The sequence below is a fragment of the Pelmatolapia mariae genome, linkage group LG1 (genome assembly GCF_036321145.2).
Source record: "Pelmatolapia mariae isolate MD_Pm_ZW linkage group LG1, Pm_UMD_F_2, whole genome shotgun sequence".
Lineage (NCBI taxonomy): Eukaryota > Metazoa > Chordata > Actinopteri > Cichliformes > Cichlidae > Pelmatolapia > Pelmatolapia mariae.
In genome coordinates this window covers 25,802,422-25,821,691 of record NC_086227.1, presented here as the reverse complement: position 1 = coordinate 25,821,691, position 19,270 = coordinate 25,802,422, and the positions used below count along the sequence as shown (strand labels likewise).

The 19,270-nt window shown below is 44.7% G+C and overlaps 1 long non-coding RNA gene across 2 annotated transcripts; it reads right to left on the bottom strand.

Annotated features, from left to right (window-relative positions):
- Nucleotides 1–16,964: 16,964 nt before the first annotated feature.
- On the bottom strand, nt 16,965–18,929 carry LOC134615800 (uncharacterized). 2 transcript variants are annotated; one of them, XR_010091363.1, is made up of 3 exons: nt 18,651–18,929; nt 17,292–17,387; nt 16,965–17,067 (listed from the first exon to the last, which is right to left on the bottom strand). It is a non-coding gene; the product is annotated as an uncharacterized LOC134615800 (long non-coding RNA). The 2 variants fall into 2 exon arrangements; XR_010091357.1 differs by having other exon boundaries at nt 18,713–18,929.
- Between the last annotated feature and the right edge of the window lie 341 nt (nt 18,930–19,270).

Here is a 19,270-nt window from a genome sequence, read left to right as displayed (position 1 = left end):
TGAATTTTAAGTTAATAAGTTGTGTGTTTAAGTGAATATGTTACGTGCTTAAAGTTAATGTGTTATATTTGCCGACTGTGACGCCAGCCAAGCAGGCATTTAGATTAGGGTATTTGGCTGAGGGATTTTATCCCCGTTTTGACCAGCAGGATCGCGGATCCGGGCATCATATAACGAGTTGACAAGTGAGGTCCGCTTTGATGCTTTTAAAAAGTATATAAATTAGTCTAGGACCGGAGTTGGACTCCGCGGAGCGCAGTTGCTCAGCGTGTGGCAACGACCGGTAACCGTGGACGCACGGTTATCTCTGGCGGCGTCCAGTTAGCTCGGGGTGGCCTCCCGCGGGACTTCGGGCACCCGTTAAAAGGCTAGGTAGTCTAGGATTACCTTTTACTGCGCTGATTGAATGACAGGTTGGACCGGCCGTGACCATTCAACGTGGGTGACTTATGAGCTTTAAGTATAGCTGAAGGCGTGAGTGTGAGACTAGACGCCGGAGGTGGAGTTCTCTGTCAAGCTGCAGGAAGCGGTTATAAATTAATTAGGGCCTAGAAATCTGGCCGCTGTCGGCGACGGCGTTCCCGAAGCGGAATCAATTGGGCAGTAAGGTCAAGGTGGACCTGGGCTTAGAGGCTTTTAAATTGGTCAAAAAGTTAGGTGTGATGCTACAGAGGTTTTAAAGAAGTAATAAGGATAAGAAGTGACAAGAGTAAAAATAAGAGTACAAGAGTAAGAAGAAGAAGAAGAAGAAACTGTTGAATAACCTGTCTTGGCATCTGGCGTTTTTTCGTGTCTATACAGGCCTGTGTATATAAAATAAAGTGTAAATTAGCTGTGTAAATTGCTTATACTGATTATAACGGGGTGTGGTGTGAAAGTGATTTACCATAGAGGCTGAATGTATGAGGATTAAACGTAATAGTGTGTGAAAAGTGTGGTGTGAAATCTGCTGGTGAAAAGAAAAAGGCTTAATATTATGTGGCTGGACTGTTTTAAAGAGTGGTGAAGTGTTCAAGTGTTTCTAGAGGTGAAGCTGTGTAGTGGGGAAGCATTGAAGAGGGAGAGTGTGAGAGATTTGGATGTTGTTTAGTGAAGAAAAGAGCATAATAGAGCTTTTGGTGATTTTCTCAGAGGTTGTGTGTATTGTTTGAGTATATTGAATAAACCTCTAGTCTGGTGTCTGAGATTTTGCATTGTGAGCATGGGTGTGGTTATATTTCATGAGGAGGTCAGTAAGAGGCCTCCTGGAAAACTCCTGTAAAATAGAGTTGTTGTTTTGTTGTTCAGTACATAAAGTGCAAAAGAATTAATTGTGTGATTTGTGGTTGATATTTCTGTTTAGCCTAAGGAGGCAGAAGTGTGTGGGTTATTTTTTGACATTTTATTAAGTGTGAGCTGGTTGATGTATGTTTTCTCCCTATTAAGAGTGGGAGAAGTGGAGTTATTTTTGTTTTAAATTTTGTTATTGCTGGGTGAGGTGAATGTGAGAGTGAGCTTTTGCTGGCTTCGCGTGCTTAATTAGTTGCAGTGGGTTTTTTGAGAAGCTTTGTGTTTTTGTGGTTTAGGAGAAGTGGTGCAGTTGACGCACCGACTGCGTGTGTGTGTGTGTGGAGAGAGAGAGAGTCTGTGGGTGTGTGAGGCGGCTGTGAGAGCTTAGAGGAGGTGCAGCTTAGGCAGACAGGGCGCCTCTGACTGTAGAAAGGGAAGTACGGCGAGGCAACCCAAAAGGAGGAGCTCAAGAGCGGCCATTTTGTGGGTGAGGTTAAATACAGAATGGCTGACAGCGAAAGGGCGACCCCCAGTGGGGAGAAGAAGTATAAGCCACTGAGGGAGCAGATTCTACAACTTAAGAAGGCCATCAAAATTACCTCTGAGGGAACTCCTAAGGAGATTGCCCGAGAGTGTAAGAACATGGAAAATGAAGTGAAGAAATTATGTGAGAATCAACAAAAAACTTTGGAGGACAGAGTACCCCTCCATTTGATTTTTCAGATTGGAGGTGAATGGTGTGAAAAGAGGATAAAGCAGTTGGAAGATGAGCCGGAGGGACGCTTTCTGGGGAGAAAAGTGATGGCAGAAAAGAAGTTGATGATGGAAAGACAAGGTAAGTGTTGTAAGTTCATGATTATGTGTCAGGGGGTGTCTCATTGGATGAAGGAAGAGGAAGTGGTCGAGACCAGTCCAACACTGACAAAGGAAGCCATGGCTGAGGGGACATCAACGTCAGTTTATCCCAGCCTGACACAGTTCTCGAGTGCCCCTCCCCCTCCGTACGCCTTTCCAATCTTGGCTGTGGAGGGTGGTACTCTGTGTGGACGAGGAGGAAAAACAGGAACAGTGAAGGGAGGAATTGTGGATTTCCAGGAGGACAGCAGGCAAGCGACCCCTACCCAGCAGGCAGAGGGAGTCAACACAGGAGTGACACAGCCTAAATCAGCGGCAGCTACATCAGAGGTGACTCCGCCAGTTGCGGGGACATCACGAGGTAGCATAACTACACCACGTGTGACTTTGCTTCCTGCCTCGCACTTCAGCCCAGAAGAAGCTGTGGAAGAAGCTCAACCTGTGGCTCCTAAGAGTGCAGATAAGGTGACACCAGAGCAGGTCAGCCAGGAAGCGATAACCCTGGATTCATGGACCTCAGAGGAGGATACGCCTGCACCACAACCTCAGAGTTTGCCGGCAAAGGTGAAGCAAAAGGCCTGTCGGAAGCTAGATGTCGGCGACCTGGAGGAAAATCAGTGGCAGGGGGAGGTCCTTGGGAGGATATCTACCAATCAGGAAGCCGTGACAAAGTTGGAAGAGAAGTTGAAAGAGCTGGAAGAGGGGATAGTTGCACAAAGGATCGAAACATTGGAGAAGGAGATTGAGGTGTCAGCAAGAAGAGGACGGAAACCACGGGAAGTGCTGGCTTTGGGGATTGAAGGGTTTGCCCCAAAGTTTAACGCTGACTTGGGTCTGAGGACTCTTCGCTCTGGAAGGGCTTTGGGGGAACCAGAAGACAAGAGACAGTCGATTTTTAAGACAAAGCAGACCCACAGCATCGCCCTGCAAACCAATGAGGGGGAGCTTGACCCAGAAGATGTGGTGCCACTCACTATGCCTTTGTTGAAGGGGCTGAAGGGAGAACCAGACTATCTTCCCTATAATATCAGAGACTTGGAGGCACTGGTGAAGCAATTGCCCCCGATCACAGAGGGAGGAGCCGCTTGGCTGAGAAGGCTGGGCAGTCTCACAGAAGGGGAGGAGCTTGCTCTGGGTGATTTTAGAGCGGTTTCTGGACGAGCCATGAGGGGGTGTGGCTTGGCTGACGTGGAAAAGATAGCAGGCACCACATGTGCTCCAAATGATGTCCCCTATGAAACGGTGCGAAATGCTCTCGCTGACGCAGTGCGTGACAAATATCCAACCCCTAACACTGGCACCACACCTAAAATAGTGTGGAGCCCAGAACACACTCCTAGAGAGTTTATAGAGCATGCAAAAGAACAGTGGATTATGCAGACTGGGGAGCATCCTGGACAAGAAGGGGAACATAGGGCGTGGTTCCGTTCTGCGCTGCTGGCAGGTTTACCAGAACGTGTAAGAGCTGACCTGGAGAAGAATCCAGACTTTGCGGTTGCAAATTCTACAAAATGGGAGCGACATGTCATACACAGACTTGGGTTGGAGAAGGACGAGGCGACCAAAAAGGAAAAGGAGTTGGAGGAGGCGCAAGGGCAGCTGGTGAAATTGCAACTGGCTGAGGCCAGAGAGAAACTAAATGAAAAGAGAAAAGAAAGTAAGGAGGGAGCTAAGAAAATGCTGGTGGCAAAGCCTCAGGGCGATCCGATGCCTGACTGGCCAGATCTGGACCCCGTCTTGTACCCTGATGACCGATGGCCTGCCAATGGACCAAGGCAAGGACGACCCGCGGGGAATTGGGGGGCTAGTAGGTCGCTGAGGGGGCGTGGTGGATCTCAAAGAGGAGGAGGACTAAGGGGCCGTGGTCTGGGGGGACCTATGCTGGACCCCAACATGTGCCGAAAATGTGGAGGACAAGGACACTGGGCTCGTGACTGTCCTACACCATGGCCACAAGAACCGTATTATCCACCCCAAGCACGTGGAGCTCCTCGAGGCAGAGCAGTCCAAACGAGAGGACATCAAGCTCCAAACCCAGGCATGGCGCCGGTGGCTCAGTATCCCCTGACCGACTGGGCCAGGGAGGAGGAGCAGTACTGACGGGACCCACAGAGATCCGGCAGCATGGGAATGGCAGATCATATGTTGTCGATGACCGTGGAAGGGACTGAAATGACCTTCCTAGTGGACACTGGAGCAACTTACTCAATGCTGAGACAAAGACCAAGCAGTGCAACACTTTCCAATCACACGGTTAGTGTAGTTGGTTTCTCTGGGGTTCCGATGACTCTGCCAATGACCAATCCAGCCCTGACAGAGCTGGGAAAACAGACATTGAAGCACAAATATGTGGTGTCTCCTCACGTGCCAGTGAATCTGATGGGCAGGGACCTGCTCATTAAACTGGGAGCCACTATCATGTGTTCGGCTGATGGATTAACAGTTACGCTTCCGGGAGGAAAACAGTTCCTGTGCCTGGGGTCACATTCAAAGAACCAGTATTTGCTACAAGACTGTGAACAATCGACAGCTGACATATACTGGGGTCGGTTGGTGGACGAAGGCATTCTAAGACAATACCAGCAGTGGAAACCTTGGATTATGGCCTTGGCTGTCTATTCTCCTCCGAGAGATCCCTACCATGTCACCCTCTATTATGACAGGGACGATGATGAAATCTACAGGGACCATTTCCAGTCTGAGCTTGAAGGTCAGACGTGGAATGTGTGCTCTCAAAATATCTATGTCGGTCCTGAAGGCGTCGCGGCAGCTGTTAAATTAACCGAAGAACAACGGCCTTGGTTCAATATGGGACCTGATTCAGTGCCCCACATTACGTTGGCGGTCCATGAGGGTCACCAGGCAAAGGAGATGGGAACGATGGTCAAGAGAGCCCTGGACGAACCCTGTTGGCAAGCCACTCAGATTCCAGATGTTTGGTATTCGCCAAAATGTAAAATTTATCGTATCACCTGCCTGTCCAATGACGCAGTGATATTGGAGCATGAACAAGTCTCAAGAATTCATGGAAGAGAAAGAATAGACCATGCTGATGCAGTGGCCGCACTTGCGACTCTTCCTGACACTTTGTGGTCAGCAGGTTCCACAGATGTGGGCCTGGCAACTTGCTCGCCTGTTTTGTTCCAACTGAAGTCTGATGCACCAATCTGGAAACCGCAGTACAGACACAAACGAGAAGCTGAGGAGGGAATTGCAGAAACCATTGAAGGGCTATTGAGAGTGGGAGTGCTGGAGCCCTCACAATCCAACTGGAACACTCCCATTTTGCCAGTAGAGAAGCATGGGACAGGAAAGTACAGGATGGCACATGACTTAAGAGCCATAAATGCCGTTCTACGTACTGACACTGTGCCTGTTCCAAATCCTTACACAGCACTAACAGCACTAACACCAGACCAAAAGTGGTTCACGTGCATTGATCTAGCTAATGCATTCTTCTGTCTCCCACTGCATGAGTCCCTTAGGGACATTTTTTCATTCACATACAGGGGGCAACAGTACAGATACACACGGTTACCACAAGGGTTTGCATTATCACCTGGGATTTTCAACCAAGTGTTGAAAGAGGCTCTCTCACCGTGTCACCTACCAGAGGGGTGCACACTGGTGCAGTATGTTGATGACTTATTAATCGCGGCTCCGTCTGCTTCGGCATGTACGGCAGCCTCACTCACCATACTGGAGAGACTTGCTGAGTGCGGGTTCAAAGTGAGTAAAGAAAAGTTACAGTTGGTCCGACCAGAGGTAACATTTCTGGGTCGTGTCATTGCTCACAAATCAGTGGGATTGCTTAACACACACAGGGATCAGATCCTAACACATCCAAAACCGCGCACGGTTAAGGAACTGCTCTCATTCTTAGGCTTAACGGGATATAGCCGGCAGTTCATACCAAATTACGCGGGCAAAACAGCTCCCTTGAGAGATTTGGTGAAAGAGGTGGGTGTCCGTAACCTTAAGGCTGAGCTGCCATGGACATCGGCGTCCACGGCGAGTCGGCGTTTATCACACTAAAACAAGACCTGTCAAGATCTGCTGATCTTGCCATGCCTAACTATGATGAACCCTTCTATCTTGATGTTTCAGAAACACACGGGATAGTTAATGGGGTGTTGTTTCAGAAAAGGAGGGGAGGAAGAGATGTACTTATGTATGTCAGCATCAGACTGAATCCATTGGAGACAAGGCACCCTGTATGCACACAGCATGCAATTGGGGTGGCAAAAATCATACAAAAGACAGCACATATAGTGAGGGAGCATCCATTGAAAGTACTGACCACACACAGTGTAGTGGCATATGTTAACTCGCAAACCTTCACTATGACACCATTGACACAGCAGAGAGTGAGCAAAGTCTTAGACGCTCCAAATCTGACATTCACACATGAGGGAATCAACATGGCAGATTTAATGGGGTCAGGAGAGCCGCACGACTGCGCAAAGAAAGCTGAAGTTGAAGAGAAAATCAGAGAAGATTTGAAGGCGGAGCCTATTGTGGGAGCTGAAGATTGGTTCACCGATGGATGTTGTCACAGAGATGAAGAAGGATTAAAGGCAGGCTATGCTGTAGTCTGCAGAAATGGGACTGAATTTGAAGTAAAAGAGTCCAGAAGACTTGAAGGGCAGCAGTCGGCTCAGAGAGCAGAAGTAATTGCTTTAAGCCGAGCCCTGAGACTTGCCAAAGGGAAAAGAGTCAACATTTACACGGATTCAGCTTATGCCTTTGGAGCAGCTCATGTGGAGCTAGCCCAATGGAGAAGAGCAGGATTTAGAACAGCAGACAATGCACCAATCTGCCACAAGAGGGAAATGGAGGAACTTGAACAGGCCTTGGAAGATCCGGAAGAGGTGAGTATTATAAAATGTAAAGGTCACTCTTCTGGGACTGGCATGGTGGCCAGGGGAAATGAAGAAGCCGATCGAGCCGCAAAGGAGGCTGCAGGATACAAAGGACCAAGGCAGATGGTGCAAATAAGTGTGGAGGAAGAATCAGGAGTCAACATGTTGGAGGAGGCCAGGAAGGCCCAAGAGGAGGAGGCCCCAGAGGAGAAGGGGGTCTGGAAGAGCCGAGGAGCATGGGAAGAAGGAGGTCTCTGGCGAGGACCCGACGGACGACCTGTGCTGACTGCAAACCTGGCAAAACAGAAGATCACCGAAGCACATGGACTCGGTCATGTGGGTGTGGCCCAGATGGAGAGACATCTGTGTCATTGGTGGCACCCATTCTTGAAAGATATGATTAAAGAGAAAGCCAGGACGTGCCTGATCTGTGGGAGGCACAATCCAAAGCCAGTGATAAAGCTAGAAGCAGGTAAGTTTCCCATTCCAGAGAGACCAGGAGAAGAGATTGTCATCGACTTCACCGACATGATCGACGTGGGTCCAGGAGGAGTCAGGTATTTATTGGTAAGTGTAGATGCTCTGACCGGCTGGCCAGAGGCGTGGCCTACAAAAAGAGAAGATGCGAAGAGTGTAATTAAGTGTCTGATTAATCATTACATTCCGAGGTATGGGTTTCCTAAACGAATTCGGTCAGACAATGGAACGCATTTCAAAAACAAAGATTTGGCAGAAGTAGAACAGAGGCTGGGGGTGCAACACAGGTTTGGAACTGTGTATCATCCTCAGTCCCAAGGGAAGGTAGAAAGAATGAACCTAAATTTGAAAAACAAAATAGCCAAAATTTCTGCTCAAACGGGGCTAAATTGGGTTGCCGCTCTGCCCATTGCATTAATGATTATAAGATGTTCTGTTAACCATTCAACAGGTTTCACACCGTACGAGCTGCTGACAGGACGGCAGTTTCCAGGTCCCTGGACGGCAGTCCCGGCGGAAGAAAGTATAAAAAGTAACAGAACGCATGCAGAATATTGGAAAGAATTAAAAGCTCTTGTGTCTAGTTTCACACAACAGGTTGCAGCAGGAGTGAGCCCGGTGGACAGGACCATCCCAGACGCCAAGGTGGTGTGGTTGAAGGTCATCAAGCGAAAGTGGAAGGAGCCTAGATGGACGGGGCCATTTGAGGTGACGGCTCGTACCACAACAGCGGTCCAGCTGAAGGGGAAAGGCGAGACCTGGTTCCATTGGTCTCAGTGTGCAGTGGCAGACGAGAGCTTGGTGGAAACGAGCTCATCTCCAGAAAACACGGGTGGTAAAAAAGAGGCAGAATAATCCTCTCACCCGTGCAACGACTGACCAGTAGTCTACCTGGTAAGTCGAAGAAAGAAGAGGAGGATCGCAGACCATCACGGCGCTCAAAGAGGAGGTGCCAAAGAGGCGTGGAGTTTGAGAGGCTGGGGCTCCAGTCTAAAGTTACAAGGAGAGTATGGGGATTAGAACCATGAGGTTGTGGGGAAATTGGAAGATAATCAGAGTGTTGGCATGTGTGAATGTTCTAATATGTTTGTTTATCTTTTGGCAGACCGGTGAATTGCCCAGACGCAGAGGTCCAGCCGCTCCAGAGTCCAAATTGATTGAGTCGCGAAGAAAATTCAAGCGTGACGTCTCGAGTGAAGGTGATGAGTGCCTCAGCACCTCTGGCGGGATCGAGTTAGATTATGTTAACGGGTCCACAACATCATTCACGTTCGATTTGTGTGATGTCATTAAGTGTACAGGAGCTAGTAGCAGCTGGAGAGCATATGATGTGTGGGTTTGTAATCACCCCATGATATGCTTTCGTAAGTCGGTTTGGGGCCCTTCGTGGAGCGAACAAGTTTACACCTACATAACAGATCAGTGGTGTGCGTGGGGAGATATGGTAGGTTGGACAGGAATAGGATGGCAGCCAGCGGTGCCGCAGGCCCTTAAGGGGATAGCCATTCAAAGGGATTATTCTGTTTCACATAACCCTGTCACTCTTTCCTTAGGACCGTGGAGTGAACTCCCTGAATCGGGGATTTCAGGAGGCGCGTTCTATCTGGTAATTGGGGTAGATGTGATAGGGTCAGATCCAACAGGGGTAATTCGGGTGAACTTAGTTGATCCAAAGTCTAAATCGCTCGGAAAAAGTGCAGTCACAAATCTGACGGAGCAAACAGTCACTTCAGGTACTCACAAGGAGCAGGAACCGGAAGAGAGATGGCTTGTTACAACAGATTACACTAGACTAAAACCTCAGGATTTAATTGAGCGTGCCACCGGTTTCAGTGACAGTAATCTCTGGCTTGATTGGGTGGCTCAAAATGCTAAAGAACAGGAGGTGTCTGACTGTGTTGCCTGTGCTACAGCTAGACCTCGGTTGTTTACTGAGCCTGCGCCTCTGTATCCAGAGGATGAGTGGGGTTATAATTGTATGCTGAGACTAACTAGAGAAGCTGTGGACACCGGTAACTGCACCACCTTGTCAAGTTTATATCCACCAATTGATAAGCATACGCAAACAGGTTCATTCACACCTAAACGAGATAATTACACATGTTTTGAGTTTTCTACGGACAGCGTGAAATACACTTTGGGAAAAATTGACCCAAGTTGGTGTGCAAGGACGCTCACGGGAAGGACCACCAATAATGTAAGTAACCCAAACACAATAATAGGTACATGGGCTAGAGGTGGATTGTATTATTACTGTGGACATTACACCCTTTTGGTGCAGGTTCCTTTGGGGAGTGTGGGGACATGTGCTATGGTGCGGTTAGGAGCACCATTAATGCTGATAGGGAGTAAGGTTAAAGCCATGCCACAACGTGACACACGTACATTGACAGTCAGACGGAGGAGACACATGTTGAGGGTAAGAAGCACAACGGGTACACATCGTTATGACCCGAGAACGGACTCGCCAACCTGGATTGACTCAATAGGAGTTCCCAGGGGAGTTCCTGATGAATATAAATTAGTTAACCAAATAGCGGCAGGTTTTGAAAGTGTGTTTATATGGATAACTCCAAATAAAAATGTTGATCGCATTAATTATGTTCATTATAATTTGCTGAGGCTCTCTAACCTTACCAGAGACGCGGTGGAGGGGTTTGCGGAACAATTAGGTCCGACGTCTTTGATGGGGGTGCAAAATCGCATGGCTCTGGACATGTTGCTGGCCGAAAAAGGAGGTGTATGCTCTATGTTTGGTGACATGTGTTGTACTTTCATTCCCAACAACACTGCTCCTGATGGCACGGTAACCAGGGCGCTGGAGAGTCTGAAAACTTTATCCAAAACTATGCATGAACAATCAGGTGTGAATAATGTGCTGGGGGACTGGATGACGTCTGTTTTTGGGCAATGGAAGGGTGTGTTTATGTCTGCCATGTTTTCTTTTGTTACTTTTATAGGTATTTTGGTTATAGGTTGTTGTCTCATCCCTCTGACCAGACGAGTTTTGATGAAGCTGGTGGAGAGGGCTATGGATTCGGAACCAGTTGGTTTAACTGGTCCTGGGTCTATGATGCCATTGCGAGAGGTGGCTAACTGGTCTGAGGAGTGAGACAATCATGATGAGTGTTGGCCTTTTCCAAAGGCCAAAGAGGAGGAATGTGGGGAGGAAATTATTTTTTCTGTTACTATTCATAACCAGTATATATGAGTGTGCATCATTTACCATTATCATTTCATTAAAGCATTAATTGAATCTGTTGATGTTATATTACAGTTTGTATTCCAGGTGATAATAATTGCATAATAATCTTCCATTGCAGGTTAAACTGTATTTATGTTATCCACATTGCATTTTTGCTTACAATACACCACATATAACTCTGAAACAGAATAGAGACCTGTGTGTGTATGTGAAGCTGACTAGGAGAAGGTTAACTGAGGACAACACACATCGGGGGCCTGCTCATACACACACTCTATCTAGACTTGTTTTGTTCAGAAGTTGATACGTGACTTGTCCGGCGTAGAAGACTGTTGAGCAATAATGGGAAACATCTGGTGTGGGGTCTTCAGGGTCCACTGTGCTGGAACGTTCTTAGATTACAAGAATTGATACTTTCATTTCCAGGAAATCTAAGTGTTTGACGCCTGTTCTCCGTCATCAACTGTTATATATACCACTCCTTATTATTGTTCGGGGAAGACTGATGCTGTTTTGGTGATCGTGCTCGGCTTCCCACATATATATATGTGTAATAAAATCATTGTTTTGACACATCACTGGGCTCTGTAGTCGTTTGTCCCTCACCTCAAACTACGAATTCAGGACACGGGGTTCAAGCTTTCTCTTCAATTACTATTGATCATTAATAGGACCCACAAAAGATTTGTTACATTATGCCCATAAACAACATGCTTTTATAGAAATCATTGTGACACAAAATATTTACATTCTTGTTTCACAATGTGCATGAACTAAAAATCTTTAGAGTTTCATATTTATAAAGTGTCGCAAAGAATACATTTATACCATTGTATGAGCTACACTTCTTTTAAAAAATAAACTGATTGGTAATGCGTTTGAGAAAAGCTCCTGCTGTGACCTTCCTTCTGTGAGGGCACACACACTCACACTCACACACACACGCACACACACACACACACACACACACTCACACTCACACACCCACACCCACACACTCACACACGCACTCACACACAGAGAGAGAGAGAGAGAGAGAGGGAGATCATTAATACAAAGGATTGGAGCCGGTTTTTGGATTTTCACTTGTTGTTGGCTTAAATATGAACATTCACATAAAATTCACTCCAATTTTATGCCTTTGCTTCAATTAGGATGTTTCTTTAAATCTACAACAGCTTCCTTTTCAAAAAGTTTACTGACATAGTAAGGAAGTAGCTAGGGAACTCAGTAAGTATGAGCAACAATAGCTTAGGGACAGTTTCTACAATAAAGAGGAATTCATCATCTGCAGTTCATCAAAAAGTGGCATTAAAAACAATTCAGCAGACCCTCAGAGTATGGATACAAACTGTTTTCAGCTGTAGAGGTTAACTTTATGCACTTATCAACATGTAGTTTAGAGGCTTGCATTAGAGTGCATTGGTGCTTGGGCATCTTTTATATAGCACGGTTATACCATTGTGAATGTAGCTATATAAATATGCTCAATAGTCTATGGTATGTTTGTCATGGAATTACAAATTCAAAAATTAAATTTTTAAATCAGTAACTTTGTAAAATTTAGAGGAAATGTTTTTGGATAACAAATGTGTCACATTTTAAACAGGGTTTGAATAATCAGCGCTAACACACAGACATTTATGCGCTGGGTATAACAGACATGCTTACCGTGTGAAAGGCCCTCGGATTTCTTGGAGCAGAGAAACATGCTGTATTGTTGCTTTTCTCTATTGTATAAGCAGCGCCCGTAGGTCAGAAACGCGTTGTGCGGGTAGCAAAGTGGGCTCCAACACACATCCAGGAATCCGTGTGAAAGAAAGGTGTCGCTGCAGCTAGGCTCTCAGGATAGTCAGGCTTTTATTTATATTTGCATTCTGGTGTGTTAAAACTAGCAGCGTCTGTGTCCCGCTTGGATCCTCATTCTGAAAATTCTGATATTTAAATAATATGGATGGTAAATTGGCTAGTGATGAGGAGCCACTTAGATCCGTAAAATGAGGTTTGATTAAATTAAACTCTTATGAACAGCTATGAATTCTACCTTTCTGCTGATGTGTTCCAAACAAACGATGTTTTCTACATGTCCAGACTGTGTGCTAACTACCTCACACCGCTGTGTCTGGGATCCGAAAAAATAAAAAGTTAAAACGCTATACCTTGCGGCAGTTGTGAAGTGCTGAGGAAAATACTGTGTATCTGATGGGGTGTTTTTATATAGGCGGATTTGGTTTCAGTTGGCCTCTGAGATGCATATATAAAGGCGTGGGGGTGTAAGCAAAAGGTGAAACCTGTTTGCAGGATCTGTTGGTCAGTAGAAAGTGTAATGGACAGCTAAAAGGTGAAAAACCTTTGGAGGCTTTGTTGGTCAGTTGACCTCTGACATGAAGGACACTGTTTGTAGTGAAAACTATGGAAGTACAGTTGAGATGCTCTTGATAAGGATGACCTCTTCTGCTGACTGTAGGGGGTCTAACTGTAACCCACCTCTGTCTAACTGTTGCAGAATTAAGAATCTGAAGTATCAGAGTTTATTTCTAAAGGAATACCTGCTGTTTGTGGTATTCTGTTTGAAACTATTACCCCCTGTGTGTTTCAGAGCACTAAAGAAAAAGCAAAACGCTCCTAACTAGTTGAATTAAATGTGTGGGAATACATGGTTTTAGAAGGTGAAAAAACGTTCTGTTTAAAAACTATTTGCTCCTGTGACTGTTCGAAGCACTAAAGAAAAAGCAAAATACCCCTAAACTAGTTAAATTAAATCATCTGTCTAAATAACAGTGCTGAGACCTATACAATCCTTTAAAAAAAGAGTGTAATTAAAACATGGAGGTACAGTTGAGATGCTCTTGATAAGGATGACCTCTTCTGCTGACTGTAGGGGTTCTAACTGTAACCCCCCCCCCTGTCTAACTGTTGCAGAATTAAGAATCTGAAGTATCAGAGTTTATTTCTAAAGGAATACCTGCTGTTTGTGGTATTCTGTTTGAAACTATTACACCCTGTGTGTTTCAGAGCACTAAAGAAAAAACAAAATGCAGCAAAATGCTCCTAACTAGTTGAATTAAATGATGTGTGGGAATACATGGTTTTAGAAGGTGAAAAAACTTTCTGTTTAAAAACTATTTGCTCTTGCGACTGTTCAAAGCACTAAAGAAAATACCCCTAAACTAGTTAAATTAAATCATCTACAGTGGGGCAAAAAAGTATTTAGTCAGCCACCGATTGTGCAAGTTCCCCCACTTAAAATGATGACAGAGGTCAGTAATTTGCACCAGAGGTACACTTCAACTGTGAGAGACAGAATGTGAAAAAAAAAAAAAATCCATGAATACACATGGTAGGATTTGTAAAGAATTTATTCGTAAATCAGGGTGGCAAATAAGTATTTGGTCAATAACAAAAATACAACTCAATACTTTGTAACATAACCTTTGTTGGCAATAACAGAGGTCAAACGTTTACTATAGGTCTTTACCAGGTTTGCACACACAGTAGCTGGTATTTTGGCCCATTCCTCCATGCAGATCTTCTCGAGAGCAGTGATGTTTTGGGGCTGTCGCCGAGCAACACGGACTTTTAACTCCCGCCACAGATTTTCTATGGGGTTGAGGTCTGGAGACTGGCTAGGCCACTCCAGGACTTTCAAATGCTTCTTACGGAGCCACTCCTTTGTTGCCCGGGCGGTGTGTTTTGGATCATTGTCATGTTGGAAGACCCAGCCGCGTTTCATCTTCAAAGTTCTCACTGATGGAAGGAGGTTTTGGCTCAAAATCTCACGATACATGGCCCCATTCATTCTGTCCTTAACACGGATCAGTCGTCCTGTCCCCTTGGCAGAAAAACAGCCCCATAGCATGATGTTTCCACCCCCATGCTTCACAGTAGGTATGGTGTTCTTGGGATGCAACTCAGTATTCTTCGTCCTCCAAACACGACGGGTTGAGTTTATACCAAAAAGTTCTACTTTGGTTTCATCTGACCACATGACATTCTCCCAATCCTCTGCTGTATCATCCATGTGCTCTCTGGCAAACTTCAGACGGGCCTGGACATGCACTGGCTTCAGCAGCGGAACACGTCTGGCACTGCGGGATTTGATTCCCTGCCGTTTTAGTGTGTTACTGATGGTGACATTTGTTACTTTGGTCCCAGCTCTCTGCAGGTCATTCACCAGGTCCCCCCGTGTGGTTCTGGGATCTTTGCTCACCGTTCTCATGATCATTTTGACCCCACGGGATGAGATCTTGCGTGGAGCCCCAGATCGTGGGAGATTATCAGTGGTCTTGTATGTCTTCCATTTTCTGATGATTGCTCCCACAGTTGATTTTTTCACACCAAGCTGCTTGCCTATTGTAGATTCACTCTTCCCAGCCTGGTGCAGGTCTACAATACTTTTCCTGGTGTCCTTCGAGAGTTCTTTGGTCTTGGCCATGGCGGAGTTTGGAGTCTGACTGTTTGAGGCTGTGGACAGGTGTCTTTTATACAGATGATGAGTTCAAACAGGTGCCATTCATACAGGTAACGAGTGGGGGACAGAAAAGCGTCTTACAGAAGACGTTACAGGTCTGTGAGAGCCAGAGATTTACAGTAAAAAAGTACAGGTATATTACTACTTATATTATTAAAATGTATATTACTGTCTCTTGATTACCTTATGCCAAATAAAACACACTATTACAAAACACTGTTCTACATTAAAGTTTTTAGTTCAACATACAAGTGAAGACCTTTGACTGTCTATCAGATTTTATTTAATGTCGTCAGAGAAAAATATCATTTCATTTTCATGAAGGGGACTACATTTCAGTGTTAAAAGCAGAAGCCGCCTGTGATCAACAGCTATCTTATACACCAAATTCAGTTACTGTTTATGGTCCTGAATGTAAAGAGCAGCGTGTAAATGGTCAAAGTAAAGGATATATACACTATTATTGCCAAAGTTATTTGCCTTCACACACATATGAACTTGAGTCCCATCCCATTCTTAATCCATTGGGTTTAATATGAAGTTGGCCCACCCTTTGCAGCTATAACAGCTTCAATTCTTCTGGGAAGGTTTTCCACAAGGTTTAGGAGTGTGTTTATGGGAATTTCTGACCATTCCTCCAGAAGTGCATTTGTGAGGTCAGACACTGATGTCGGACGAGAAGGCCTGGCTCGCAGTCTCCGCTCTAACTCATCCCAGAGGTGTTCTATTGGGTTGAGGTCAGGGCTCTGTGCAGGCCAGTCAAGTTCTTCTACACCAAACTCATTCATCCACGTCTTTATGGACCTTGATTTGTGCACTGGGGTGCAGTCATGTTGAAGCAGGAATGGGCTATCCCCAAACTGTTCCCACAAAGTTGGGAGCATAAAATTGTCCAAAATGTCTTGGTATGCTGAAGAATTAAGAGTTTCGTTCACTGGAACCAAGGGGCCAAGCCCAACTCCTGAAAAACAACCCCACACCATAACTCCTCCTCCACCAAACTTCACACTGGGTACAATACAGTCAGACAAGTACTGTTCTCCTGGCAACCGCCAAACCCAGACTTGTCCATCAGGTTGCCAGACAGAGAAGCATGATTCACCACTCCAGAGAACACGTTTCCACTGCTCTAGAGTCCAGTGGCGGTGTGCTTTACACCACTGCATCCGGCACTTCGCATTACGGTTGGTGATGTAAGGCTTGGGTGCAGCTGCACGGCCATAGAAACCCATTCCATGAAGCTCTCTACGCACTGTTCTTGAGCTGATCTGAAGGCCACATAAAGTTTGGAGGTCTGTAGCAATTGACTCTGCAGAAAGTTGGCTACCTCTGCGCAGTATGTGCTTCAGCATCCGCTTCCCCCGTTTTGTGATTTTACGTGGCCTCCCACTTCGTGGCTGAGTTGCTGTTGTTCCCAATCGCTTCCACTTTGTTATAATACTACTAACAGTTGACTGTGGAATATTTAGTAGCGAGGAAATTTCACGACTAGACCTGCTGGACAGATGGCATCCTATCACAGTACCACGCTGGAATTCACTGAGCTCCTGAGAGCGACCCATTCCTTACAAATGTTTGTAGAAGCAGTCTGCAGGCATAGGTGCTTGATTCTTTTTTTTCCAATCACTTCCTGTGGCCATGGAAGTGATTGGAACACACAAATTCAATGATTTGGATGAGTGAATACATTTGGCAATAGAGTGTATAATGATACCAGTTACATTGTTACATCATTCCTTTGTTTGTTTGTTTTTTTGTCTTTAACTTTCTCATTGAAACAGCCTTTGTTCTTTTTTATCAGTTAATTTTGGATTTACAGTAAATTCACTACAATATTAAATGAGTGTATTCAGCATTAACGGTTAAAATATGGGAAGATTTGTCTGCTGTCACTGGATCGTGCTGAAGTCTGAATTTGAGGGCAGCTCCTGTAATCACAAACAGAAAAGAATCATCAATCATATGTGAAGTTTATTCCTCAAAGCTGAAATGAAGTTTGATCCTTCTCAGTCCTCACACACTTCAGGTTCAGAAGTTCTGATCTTACATTTTTTTCAGTCTACAGTTTTGCTGACAGCTAACATGTGAACTGTTTGTCAAAAAAAGACAAAGCTCTATAAATATAAACAGATTATCAAGTATAATATTTCACCTTCGAGTTGTTGGAGATTTACAAAGATGAGATGATGGGACAGGTTTCCAATCCTGGTTTAGTTGTGTTGCTGCATCAGGGTCATCTGCAGGAAAACTGAAAGAAACATATTGCGGTTTTATGACCATGTTTGCGCTGTTGCTTTTGCATTGAACAATCAGAATCAGAATCAAAATCAGAATATATATTAATGATTCATATTATTTCTCTCAAAGGATGTAAGCTGTAGAGAGTACGGCACATGTAACTGTGTTAGCAACAAACTGAGATATTAGCTACAGACTCGAGCTGATATTACAGGCAGTTTGTGAATGAATTAATACCGTGAGAATATTTTCAATCCCCTCAATAATTCATCTTTGGTGATTACAGCGTTTAATCTGTTCATGTGGGGTTGTAGAAGTGCATGACACGTTTGTTGTGTTTTAGTGTTACTGTTTGGAGAGAGAAAGCTGTAGAAGAGTCCAGCTCACTAATGTCACAGTAATGCCTGATTTAGACTTCCGCAGGGAGTCTGCAGAACTAAGGGAAACACTGGTTTGTGACTGAGCAGTAGTGGTGTGCAGGATTGGAAATTTTGGTATTGATCTGATACCAAGTAATACAGGGTCAGTATTGCTGATACCAATACAGATATGTTTTTAGCCTATAAATGCAACTTATGCAGGGGAGAACAATGTATAATGATTTATGAGCTAAATCATCATTGATTTTCAAATTCCGAACCCCTTTTTTAATACCACTAAATTGCTGTCATTTTTACTTTGCACAATAATTACTTAATACAACAGGGTTTTTTGTAGACTTGGAATGTAAACGTCACTGTTGATAAAATGGGATATATGCTGTAAATAAAGGAGACAATCAACACAAAAAAGTTCAGACATTTGCATAGTGCATGTCAGATGTATATTTTTCCATTTCCAAAAAGATTTATGCTTTAAACACAGTTCTGTGGGCTACATACTGAACTTAATAGAAACAAAGTATCCATTGCATTAGTATCGATCCGATACCAATACTAGCACCAATACCATCGATATTTGGATCGATCCTTCTCCATCCGCCAGTAAAGGCCCAAAGACTTTTCTGTGTTTCTCATATAAACCGGTTCAATGCCTCATCTTAAACTACCTGCAGCCGGTTTGATCATCCTTCAGCTCCGTACAGTCATGTCTGGACTACAGCAGATACTTTAATTAACATCAAAGCACAAGAGAGTGATTTCTGTATTCAGGGTAAATTCATTCATGTGCACAGATTAACTACCGAACAACAGCTTTCTCCCAACTGCTCTTCTTAGCTAGCTAAAGGCGTTTATTACTGATTAGCGTACAAACACACATTTAATTCACCCACAAAGTGCAACTACGCCTCAGGGCCTTCTGTCGGTTAGTCCGGTTTACTGCAGACCGCCTCACCTCAGTTTGAACTGCCGTCGTTATGGTAAGTAAACGCTGAAGCATCCCTGCTCTAGCTTCTTCTTCGTTGGAGGTCAATGGTGGTTGGCAAACCACACTTACAAGTGCATTACCGCCACCTACATGAGTGGATGGTGGACCGGCTGGGTGTTTCCCTCTTCAGTGCAGTGTATAGTATAAACCTGTATGTCCTATTCTCAAGCGAGTAAATAACATCTCTTCCTCTGGGTTCCTTCCATATCCATAGAGTTAAATTTATTAAGAAAAATGTTTTCCCAACAAGTTTTATGCATCAATTTCTCCAAAGACGGAAACCTAAAACAGGGCTCTAGACTAACTTTTTGCCATGGGCGTACCGGCACAAAAGTTAGGCGCACTCAAATTTTTCAACTGTATCGCTTAACACCGCAGTTTTACATGTGCACTTTCTTTGGGGGAAGTCCATACAGACAATATTCATTTCTAAATTATTAACTAACAAACTTGTGCTTAAAGTGCTTTGTCAATATTGTAGAAAATGTTAAACTTAATCATCATCTTGGCCTGACGACCTGTTTG